The following is an 11,186-nucleotide window of genomic DNA, read 5'->3' on the forward strand; positions in this document are numbered from 1 at the left end:
TTAGAGCAACCGGGCATAGTAAGTCATGCACCGGTAACGAGAACCAACCGAGGATTCCAGTCGTCCCGATTAAATATGGCCGGCCCCGAGTCTGGCGCACCACCTGACCGGCACCAGCCAATGGGAGCAGGGGGACTAGCTGTCTGCTGCCGTGCTCTCCACGCAAACGGGAAAACACGCTGTGGAACGGGGCACAGGCAGGTAGGGACCAAACAACACTGAGCAAAGCACCCAATGCACAGTAAAATGATTTCCAATTAAAATGCGAGAAGTTTTAAAATTCGGCAATATATGAAAAGTCAATTCTAAAATAGCAGCAGTAAAGACCAGTTAGCAGCAAGTCAATTCAAATTATTTTAGAGCAACCGGGCATAGTAAGTCATGCACCGGTAGATTCCTTACCTTAGAATTACCCCCAGGCGTCAGACTGGATACGGATAGTTTTTCGTCAGCAGTACCCCTGTGCGTCGGTAGGTGTCGTCTTCGGCTCCGTGTCGGTGTCGTGATCGCCGGAATGATGTCGCTGGAGTACTTAGAGGCCTCCCTCGTGCGCTGACGTCAGTTCTTCTTTTTTCCGCGCTAGCTAGCGCAGATCCGGGACGAGCACGTACCTTTAGTCATTTTTTGACTAACTTTTTGGACATTTTTGTCTATCTTTGTCGAGTCGACTCGACTCCTGGTGCCAGTAGGGATGCCCGGTTTAAAGCTGTGTGACACCTTTAACCGACTGAAGTCTGTTACCGACCCCCTCCGCCGGTGTCCCTACTGTTTGGGGGGCGACCACGATGACAAGTCGTGCCCTGACTGCCGGGCCTTGACGTCGAAGGCTAGGCGGGAGCGTTCCCGTAAGCTCCTCGAGCTCCGGCAGTCGGCTCTGTGCCGCTCGAGGTCCCAGTCGGGGAGGAAGTCGAGGAACTGGTCGCGGAGCCGCAGTCATCACCGATGATCCGGATCCAAGTCCTCGCACTCGGGTAAGTCGAGGCATGTCAAAAAGAAGCAGTGTTGCTCTTCGGACTCCCCTTGCCACTCACGCGGCTCAGGAGTCGCATCCTGTCCCACACCCTCCGCTCCCTGGACTCAATGTGACTCCGGGCGATATTAGAGACTTCCTCGTTGCCAAGAGGACTCTCTTCCCGCCGTCGACACCTGCCGGCGCGGCTTCGGGCCCCACTGGGAGTCCTAACTTGCTGGCGGCTTCGGCCCCGGTGCCGTCGGCAACTTCGGTCTCGGCGTGCAGGACCCCGTGGGATCCAGGCCTGGATCCCGGTCGACGCCAGTTGACCTTATGACTTCTCCACTGGTGCTGACCCCGGCGCCATCCTCGGACAACACCGTCCCTGGTTTTAGCCCCAGTACCGGTTCCGCGTCGGAGCAGCGCGTCTCTGACATCGATGGGTGAGCCCTTCACCTATGACCCGGCTCTGTCATTTATGCAAGTGTGGCTCACTGGTTAGAGGACGCAGACCCTGAAGCAGAGGTCAGACCTGGGACCAGGGTTCAATTCCCGACGCGGCAGGGTCTTGAGCCCAAATGTCCACGGACTCGACAATTCTCGCTTCGGTGCCTACTCGAATCACGGGTTCACACTCTGCAACTCTGGGCAATAGCTTGCTTAATCTCCACTACGCCCCCCCCCCCCACCGCGGCGGGATGCCTGGCTTTTACCTTGGGGATGCCCAGTAGGGGTTATCCCACAGGGAACAGCCAGGTTCCCAAAGCAAGCGCCTTGAGACCTATCGGTGATAAAGCGCTATATAAGAACCTTTGACATTTTACATTTGACATGCCTGTTAATCAGGACACGGATCAAGGGGAGGACTGGGAGGGGTCTGAGGACCCTCTGACACAGTGCCAGTTAAGTCAGGACTGAGCTGGGGATGCCAGTGGTCTAGACACTTTGCCTGACACTGGTTTTCTCTCTCCTCCCTCAGTGACTACGGAGGAGGGGGCTACTTATGCTGTGGTGTTGCGCAGGGCGGCAAAGGCCCTAGCCCTTGAGCTCCCTGCAGCAGCGTGAGGACTAACTTCCTCACCGAGGTGCTTCAACCGCCAGTCAGCTCTACGAAGCCTCTGCTGCCGTTTAATGAGGCCCTCACTGACTTTCTGATGTGCACTTGGTCCAAGCCCTCCACAGTTCTCCCTGTGGATCAGTATGTGGACCGACGCCAACCCCCCGCTCCGGGCGACCCCTGCTTTCTGTCCACCCACTCCACCCCCGAGAATCTGGTTATCCAGGCCTCCACGTCCCAGACCGCATTCCCGACCGCTCCGCCGGATCAGGAATCCAAAAGGCTAGATCAGTTTGGCAAGAAACTGTTCTTCTCGGTCAGCCTAGGATTGCGGTCCATTAACACTGCATGCCTTTTGGGCTGTTACACCCACTCTCTGGGATACGGTGGCGGACGTGCTGCCCCAGTGTCCGGCGGAGGCCCAGACACGGCTCGCCCAGGCTGTCGCTGACGGCCGAGACGCAGCACGGTATTCCATCCGATGTGGACTTGACACCACGGACTCGCTGGGCAGAGCAAATTCAACGACTGTGGCGATTACTCGTCACGCCTGGCTGAGGTCCGCCAGTTTTTCAGGAGATGTCCAGAACACACTCATGGACATGCCCTTTGATGGCCGTCTCCTCTTTGGCGACAAAGCAGATAGCGAGCTTGAGCGCTTTAAGGACTTCAGGGCTATGGCCAAGTCCTTGGGCCTGTCGGGCCAGCGCCAGTAAACTTCTGCTTTTCGTCTCTTTCGTGGCCACGGAAGGGGCACCCCTACACGTTTGTACAGCCTCAACGCGGTCGCGGACGTGCTGCCTGCCGTGGCGGAGCAGGGGGTCAGAGAGCCGGTCAGTCCACATCAGCTCCCGCAGCTTCTGCCTCAAAGCCTTCCTAGTCCGAGCTTTCAGGCTCATTCCACTCCAGTCGGAGGCAGGGTTTGCCATCACGTACTCCACTGGCGTTCCATCACTTCGGACAGGTGGGTGCTGCAAATCATCCGAAGGGGCTACTCCCTCCCCTTTGAGGCGACACCTCCAGCCATGCCACCACAGTATCATGTCGCGGGATCACTTATAACTTCTGCGAGAGGAAGTTACGGCCCTCTTGGCCAAGGGGGCCATCGAGCGCGTTCCTAGTCCAGAAGTAGGACGTGGTTGTTATTCCCACTCCTTTCTTGTTCCAAAGAAGGGTAAAGGGGGCCTGTGCTCTATCTTGGACCTCAGGAGCGTCAACGGCTTCCTCCTGAAGGAGAAGCTCAAGATGCTGACTTTACCTCAGGTTCTGGCTGCCGTAGACCCTGGAGACTGGATGGTAGCTTTGGACTTGCAGGACACCTATTTCCATATTCATGTCCTGCTGGCCCACCGGCGTTACATGCAGTTCATGGTAGGCCACGAGCACTTTCAGTTTACCGTGCTCCCCTTCTGCCTTACCAGTGCCCCCCGGGTGTTCACTAAAGTGATGGCAGTGGTTGCAGCTCATCTGCGCAGATTAGGGGTTCCAGTCTTCCCCTATCTCGACCACTGGTTGTTGAAGGCGGGCTCGCCCCAGACAGTCGTCTTCCACCTCCAGAGTACGGCCGGTCTCCTGCACTCGCTGGGGTTCTCCATCAACGTGCCGAAGTCACACCTGAGTCCCTCTCAGAAGATCCTCTTCATCGGAGCGGTTCTACACTCGCGCAGTTTTGGGTGTATCCTCCTGAGCAGCGGGTTTGGGATATTCAGGATCTGTTTCCAATCTTTCAGCCTTTATCCAGAGTTTCGGTCAGAATTACCCTGCTGCTCCTGGGGCTGATGGCCTCCTGCATCCTGCTGGTACATCACGCCAGGTGGCGGATGCGGGCTCTCCAGTGGGACCTGAAGTTCCAGTGGGCACAGCATCAGGGCAACCTGACTGACCACGTCCTGATCTCGAAGGGCACTGCGAGACAGCTGCAGTGGTGGCTCATGGACCGCGATTGGGTCAGTGGCAGATCCCTCTCCCTTCCCCAACCGGAGCACACAGTGGTGACGGGTGCGTCCCTCCTAGGATGGGGTGGCCACATGGGACAGGCGGAGATCCGAGGCCTCTGGTCTCCGGCTCCATATCAACCTTCTGGAGCTGCGGGCGATCCGACTTGCACTGAAGGCATTCCTTCCCTCTGTCCGGGGAAGTGTAGTGCAGGTGTTCACGGACAACACCACCGCCATGTGGTACTGCAACAAACAAGGGGGGGGTGGGGTTGTGGACCCTCTGTCAGGAGGCTCTGCGCCTCTGGACATGGCTGGAATTTCAGGGCATCACCCTGGTGGTTCAACACCTTGCAGGTTCGCCGAACACCAGGGCGGACAAACTCAGCCGCCGGTGCATGATCGGTCACGAATGGCGTCTGTACTCGGACGTGGTGCAAGGTCTCTTTCAGCAGTGGGGAGAGCCTTGGTTAGATCTATTCGCCACCGAAGAGAACGCGCAATGTCTTCAGTTCTACGCGTTGGAATTTCCAAGGCGGCACTAGCTCGGCGATGCTTTTCGTTGCGAATGGAGTTGCGGTCTGTTGTACGCCTTTCTGCCTATCCCACTTCTGCCCAGAGTGCTGAAGAAGATCAGGCACGACCGGGCCCAAGTCATCCTTGTGGCTCCGGATTGGGCACGAAGATACTGGTATCTCGAGCTACTCAGAATGTGAATCGATCCCCCGATTCGACTGCCTCTTCAGGAGGACCTTCTGTCATAGCAGCAGGGAACAGTCCTCCACCCGAACCTGTCCAGCCTCCACCTCCATGCGTGGAGATTGAGCAGCGACAGTTGAGGCCATTTGACTTGCCTCCTGAAGTCTGTGATGCTATTCTGCCAGACAGGCGCCCCCCCACAAAAACGGTATATGCCTGCAGGTGGAACAAATTTGTGGCATGATGCACAGCAAAGGCTGTGGATCCTCTCTCTGCCCCTCTTTCAGAGGTTTTCCTCTTTCTTCTTTCTGTCGCCCAGCAGGGCTCTGTCCTGGGCACTATCAAGGGCTATCTTTCGGCCATTTCAGCCTTCTTGTGGCTTCCTGGTCAGCCTTCTATTTTCAAGTTCCTTGTTGTAAATAGATCCTGAAACTGAACTCGGACAAGACGGAAGTCCTCATCCTGGGATCTTCACCCTCCGCCTGGGACGACTCCTGGTGGCTCCCAGCCCTGGGCACCGCACCCAAGCCAACCTACCACACACGCAACCTGGGCTTCATCCTGGACCCCTCCCTCTCGATGACCAGACAAGTCAACGCCGTCTCCTCATCGTGCTTCAATACCCTGCGTATGCTTCGCAAGATCTTCCGCTGGATCCCGACCGAGACCAGGAAGACTATCACCCAGGCACTCGTCACCAGCCGACTGGACTACGGAAACGCCCTCTACGCCAGAACCACAGCCAAGCTACAGAAAAGACTCCAGCGCATCCAGAACGCCTCCGCCCGACTCATCCTGGATGTCCCCCGACGCAGCCACATCTCCAGCCACCTGAGGAACCTGCACTGGCTCCCCGTCGACAAGAGGATCACGTTCCGGCTCCTCACCCACGCACACAAGTCTCTCCACGACCTGGGCCCCAAGTACCTCAACGACCGCCTGACCTTCTACACACCCACCCGCCAGCTACGGTCCACCAGCCTCGCCCTCGCAGCCGTACCACGCATCCGAAGAGCCACCGCCGGAGGAAGATCCTTCTCTTACCTGGCTGCCAAGACTTGGAACTCCCTCCCCATCCACCTTCGGCTGACCCAGGACCATCTCGCCTTCAGGACACAACTCAAGACCTGGCTGTTCGAGCAGTAGCATACCACTCCCCCAAAGCGCCTTGAGACCCTCCCGGGGCAGTAGTGCGCTATACAAATGGCATGATTGATTGATTGATTGATTGATATATATTACACTGATAGAAAATCCACCTCAACTCAGGATAATGCTCCAGTCTTCCAGGTTAGAAGGATCCAGAAATGCTTGAACCAGGAGGGCTGTAAAATGTGTTGAAGGTGACTTAGGGCTTTATTACGAGTGTGGCGGTCTTCCAATGGGACTAACACAGCGGAGGTACCAGGCAGACTGCCAAGCCCATTGAGAGCCCGCCGCCAGATTATGACCTAAATCCAGGGTGGGTGGGCGGTGCAACAGCGGTCTCGCGGCGGCTGTATTAGGCTCATTAGAGAGCCTAAACAGCATATAACCACCTTAAGAGTGCCTGCAGCATGTTCTTGCACCATGTCATGCATGTGCTGGAACAAGGGTGCAATTCCATGGGGTGGCGCAACATGTGCCCCCCGCATGCAACCCCAGGAGCAGAATCAGCCGGGGCCCTGTGAGGACCCCCATACCTGCATGTCCTTTATCCTTTTCATGGTGGGGTCCCTGCCATGAAAAGGACGGTAGATATGCAGACCGTAATATGCTCAGCGATGTCGGCATCGGCACTGCCAACATATTCGGGGTGTTTGCAGACCGCCTCCACAGCGGGATCCTTGATCCTCGCGGGGTGGCGGTCTGATGGCACTGGCGGTCCCACCACCACACTCATAATACGGCGGTCAGACTGCCAGGATGGTGGCAGTTGGACCGCCACCGTGTGTACGGCGATCATGAGGGCACTCGTAGTGAGGCCCTTAATGAGCTGCAAGGTAAAGGCGGGAGTTGGAATTTTAGCTGATCCAGTGTGAACAGGAAAGCATTGTGAAAAAGGTGTCTGGAGTTACCTTTGTCATGTATACTTCCTAAAGAGTTACCTTTGTTATACACTTCCTAAAGAGTTACCTTTGTTATTCACTTCCTGAAGAGTTACCTTTGTTATACACTTCCTGAAGAGTTACCTTGGTTAAATACTTCCTGAAGAGTTACCTTTGTTGTACACTTCCTGAAGAGTTACCTTTGTTGTACACTTCCTGAAGAGTTACCTTGGTTAAATACTTCCTGAAGAGTTACCTTTGTCATATATACTTTCTAAAGAGTTACCTTTGTCATGTATACTTTCTAAAGAGTTACCTTTGTCATGTATACTTCCTGAAGAGTTACCTTAGTTAAATACTTCCTGAAGAGTTACCTTTGTTGTACACTTCCTGAAGAGTTACCTTTGTTATACACTTCCTGAAGAGCCACCTTTGGTAGATACTTCCTGAAACTGAATTAACGGCAGCGCTTCCTGATTCCTCTCTTTTTCCACAATCTGTTCTGGTTAATTGAAATCTTATCCATGTGTATCTACCCAAAACTCTACCTGTAGCACGAGTGCTCTGCGGCTGCCCTTTCTTTAGTAAGTTACTCAGTGAATAATGGTAAATCACTACCTTTTCAGAAGTAAATACAATGTGACATGTTCAACCACAGTTTTAATGAAATATCCATGTATGCTAAAATATTCCTCACTAAATTTCAAATATGGTAGAGAAGAGATGTCTTCTACAGCTGGTTAAATATTGTGTATTCACATTCTATTACATTTGCATTTAGTAATATTGCATTTCTTTACATCCAACAGAAAATAAGCCTTAAATGCACGGATTGATTATGAATAATGAAGATAACACATCAAACCTGCAAAAATTATCAAAAATAAGGAGCTCCAAAAACATCAGTGCTATCAGAGGCAGAGGACGATCCAGGAAGACGCGGTCAAAGGCAATTCAGTGAGTGTCTGAGTCTGAGATCTGCACCTCGACACCCCAAGACGAAGAAATGACCTCTACAAAATTAAGGCAACAAAACTGACTAACCACCTGCTGTATAAACAAGCGTCCAACACCAGCTTTGATCATGAGGCCGGTATGAGAGTTGGAGGAAGGTCTCGTGTCTATTTGGGATCCATAGCTTGGAACAAACTCCCTCTTCAGTTTTGAGCTGTTAGCAACATGAAAATGTTTAAAAAAGGTTAAAAACTTGGCTTTTTGTCCATGTTTGAAAACAAACAGATTTACTTTCTTTTCTGACCTGTGCTTTGCCCCGGGACACTCTTTGGAGTAGCTGTACACATTACAAGTCGCTTCACCATCATGATATGGCTAGAGCAGTGCTTCGCTATCTAAACTGGCAACACACCACCATTCAGTGCTCTAGGTGTATTGCAAACACTTTCTAGCCAAACCGCAGGCATCAGGGAAAAGCACAATGAAGTGGAGCCTAACAACTAAGGCTAAAGGAAAGCGGAGTTCTGCTCTCTGAAGTACAGAGTATTGTCCCAAGTTGCACCTACCGGAAGGAATATTAGGCTTTACCCGCAAGCATGCAAAGCCATTATCCAATCTAAAGATGCAATCACCCACAAGGAAGTCTTACTGATATTATGAATGTGGCAGGTATTTAGTGACTCTTGTATATTATTGTTAAATCGGAAATCAAGCGTCCAAAATAAATCAAGTGGTTTATTAACTATGCTGACCCTTCAGGAAACACGGTCAGGAGAAAAATCGTGCAATTGCACTGAATATGTCAAGAACTTTAGCCAATTAGAAACCATAAAAGAGCATCAGCGAATACAAACATGGGAAAAACCATACCATTGCACTGAATGTGTGACGAGCTTCAGTCAGTTATCACATCTCCAAAGACATCAGCGAATACACACAGGGGAAAAACCATACCATTGCAATGAATGTGTGCAGAGCTTTAGTCAGATATCAAACCTCCACACACATCAGAGAATCCACACAGGGGAAAAACCATACCATTGCAATAAATGTGTAAAGAGCTTCAGTCGGTTATCACATCTCCAAACACATCAGCGAATACACACAGGGGAAAAACCATACCAATGCAGTGAATCTGCGAAGAGCTTCAATCAGATTTCACAGCTACACACACATCAGAAAATACACACAGGGGAAAAACCATACCATTGCAAGGAATGTGTAAAGACCTTCTGCCGGTTACAAGAACTCCAAACACATCAGCAAACCCACACAGGGGAAAAACCATACCATTGCAAGGAATGTGTGAAGAGCTTCAGTCAATTATCAAACCTCCACACACATCAGAGAAAACACACAGGGGAAAAACCATACCATTGCAGTGAATGTGTGAAGAATTTCAGTACGTTAGCAAAACTCCAAACACATCAGCGAACACACACAGGGGAAAAACCATACCATTGCAAGGAATGTGTGAAGAGCTTCAGTCAATTATCAAACCTCCATAGACATCAGAGAACACACACAGGGGAAAAACCATACCAGTGCAGTGAATGTGTAAAGAGCTTCAGTCAAATTTCACAGCTCCACGCACATCAGAGAATACACACAGGGGAAAAACCATACCAGTGCAGTGAATGTGTAAAGAGCTTCAGTCAGTTAACAGACCTCCGGAGACATCAGCGAATACACACAGGGGAAAAACATACTATTGCATTGAATTTGGAAGTAGTTTTACTTACTCTTCAGCATTAGGAAATCATCAGCGAGCTCACAAAGGAGAAAAACATCTTTTAAATGCCATGAATGCTTGAAAAGCTGTAGTCCATTATCAATCCTAAACAGGCATCAGCGAACACACGCAGAAGAAAAGCCTTCAAGTGCAATGAATGTTTAAAGAAATTTAGTCAATTGTCAAGCCTATATAGACATCAGCTTACACACACTCTGTAAATACCATACAACTGTAGTGAGTGTAGAAGTACCTTTAAGAAATCTTTTGCATTAAGGATTCATCAGTTAATGCACACAGAGAAAAAACCTTTCAGGTGCAGTGAATGTGTGAATATCTTCTGTCAGGTATTAAACCTACAGATACTCTACAACTAACATACACAGAGTAAAAAAGAGCATTGCAATGAATGTCAGAAGTGATTTTGTCAATTGCAAACACACCTGGGGTAAACCTTACAATTGCACTAAAAGTGTGACGAGCTTTTGTCAATTTCTGATCCATAGCCTCAGCGAACACACACCTTCAGGGAACTCACTTCGAAATAATCCCAGAGATGCAGTGAATTCAGAAAGAACTTAAGAACATTAACAATAATATTGACTCAACTGAGGACATAGACAAGAGCAGAACAGTGCAGTTATTGTGAGATGAAGGAATTACAGGAACAAATATATAATTATGTGGGATATTCAAATACCAGATGAATGAAGACACGACTAGAAGAAAAGAAGAAAACCAAAGATTTGTAGAATATTGAAAGTGTCTGTTCCCAGTGATTGTTCACTTCGGTACACATAGAAAAAATGTGATACAACAGGAAATCCACTGGGAGACTAGCACAATGTGGAATAAAAGAAAAGAAACACTGGTAGTTTTTATTTGGCAATGAAGAGTTACAGAGAAAAACATCCAGGTGTTCCTGTTCATGCTACCTGTAAAAGTGTCGGGATGAATATGATTCTGCCTGCACACATTGCTATATTAGCATAAGTGCGTTAGTTACTCAAACACCATTTTGCTGCTTTTGCACATGACACTACATGTCTCTGTTTTTATAAAGACAAACTGTTTGCTTTTCCTTCACATGCGAACGGTCGTTTTTCACATCTCTAGACTCACACTGCGACCTCAAGGCTGCACAAAGTGTTCAAGGTTAAAAAACAATGTATGCTGTTGGTGCAGGTTGATCGGCCCACGCTCTAGACACAACACAAACACAACTGCTCATTTCTGAAACTCAGGTGCTTTGAATATTGCACTGCATGCAAGAGTCTAGCACTTGGAAAAAACCTTTCCATCGACAAAGAGCTGTGCTGATCTGGGATGTGATTCACTTCACCTGACTTTGGAGTTATGGGGTTCCCAATTTTAACCTAGAGATCTTCTATTATTATAATACCTAGCTCCTAGCAAAGGGAGGGTGGTACACAAGGCGCTATAGACCTGGTTCCACTATCATTATAATATGATTTCTCCCTTTGTATTTTATGGAATTGTAACAATGCTGATTGTATTGATTTTATGCATCTTTTTACTTATGTTATCAAAGATACTGCATCTTAGAGCACGTAGTTGAAATAAATATTTTAAACTATACCGTGTCTCTGATTGCTCACGTTGTGGACATTTATGAGAATAAAAACAAAAGAGTGTTCTTGATTCCCAGTATTCCTGAGAGGTCCCAAAGTCACTTCTTCTGGGTTGTCTAATCATTGGTAGCTTCGCTGTAGTACGGAGAATGAATGAGACACTGTTGCTAGTTTGATCGGGGTTCTGGGCACTGAGGTGGATTTTTGGTACACCACAATACACTGAGGTCCTGGATTCC

General features: G+C 49.8%; 1 pseudogene across 1 annotated transcript in view; it reads left to right on the plus strand.

The window, feature by feature from the left end:
• Positions 1 to 10,944, plus strand: part of LOC144805788 (uncharacterized) — a 107,158-nt pseudogene extending 96,214 nt beyond the window's left edge. The window contains exon 6 of the transcript XR_013605599.1: positions 7,479 to 10,944. The product of XR_013605599.1 is annotated as an uncharacterized LOC144805788 (transcript). The remainder of the gene's footprint in view (positions 1 to 7,478) is intronic.
• The last annotated feature ends 242 nt before the right edge of the window (positions 10,945 to 11,186 follow it).

This window comes from Lissotriton helveticus (assembly GCF_964261635.1).
Source record: "Lissotriton helveticus chromosome 1_1 unlocalized genomic scaffold, aLisHel1.1 SUPER_1_unloc_25, whole genome shotgun sequence".
NCBI lineage: Eukaryota > Metazoa > Chordata > Amphibia > Caudata > Salamandridae > Lissotriton > Lissotriton helveticus.